We start from the raw sequence: 776 nt of genomic DNA on the forward strand, positions 1-776 counted from the left end.
CGAAGCTCAACCACTGAGCCATACTGGCTAGGTGTATTGTGTGAACTTTTAAAATGAACTTGTGTGTTTTTAATTTATTAGGAGAAAAGTAAGCATAGTGGTTAAAAGCGTGGACTCTGGTGTCAGCCAGATTTTGACTCTACCATTTCTTGGCTTTTTGACATAGGCATAGTAATTAGACCTCCAGAAGCCTTGGTTTTCTCATCTATATACTATGATAATAATAGAACCTACATCTTGAGACTTTTGAGGATTAAATGAGATATTGGATGTCCAGTGTTGAGCATAGTGCCTAGACATACTAAGTGTTTGATAAATGTTAGCTCTTATTACTATTACTGTTTCCTTTCTTTTAAGATCCATTTACCCCCCACCCCCCAAAACCTTCCCTTGGCAAAAGAATACCAACGCTAGCAATTAAAAAACAAGAAACAAAGCAGCAGACTGATGGCCTTGGGTAAGTATCACAATGAAAAGAAATAAGATCAATGTTCCCAAAACTCCCCACAATTAGAGTAGACAAAAGAGTTTTGAATAAAAGTACATGGTGTTAAATCTGTGTTATTATTCTGTAGAGAATAGCTGTGGATTGTCTGTACTTCTTTAATGCAGATGTCTCTCATATTGTTGTCTATGTTATTTCTTTGTGACAGTACACTTGAATTAGCTTTAGCAGAAGAGATATGGAGGAGCCATAGAACATTAAGGATGAATTCAGGAAGACCCGAGACCATGGAGAACTTGCCTGCTCTCTACACTATTTTCCAAGGAGAGGT

General features: G+C 37.2%; 1 long non-coding RNA gene across 1 annotated transcript; it reads left to right on the forward strand.

The window, feature by feature from the left end:
* Positions 1-117: 117 nt before the first annotated feature.
* LOC107181454 lies at positions 118-775 on the forward strand. Its single transcript, XR_001512143.1, has 2 exons — positions 118-457; positions 654-775. It is a non-coding gene; the product is annotated as an uncharacterized LOC107181454 (long non-coding RNA).
* Position 776: the final 1 nt, after the last annotated feature.

Source organism: Myotis davidii, unplaced genomic scaffold, assembly GCF_000327345.1.
Source record: "Myotis davidii unplaced genomic scaffold, ASM32734v1 C63207554, whole genome shotgun sequence".
Taxonomy (NCBI): domain Eukaryota; kingdom Metazoa; phylum Chordata; class Mammalia; order Chiroptera; family Vespertilionidae; genus Myotis; species Myotis davidii.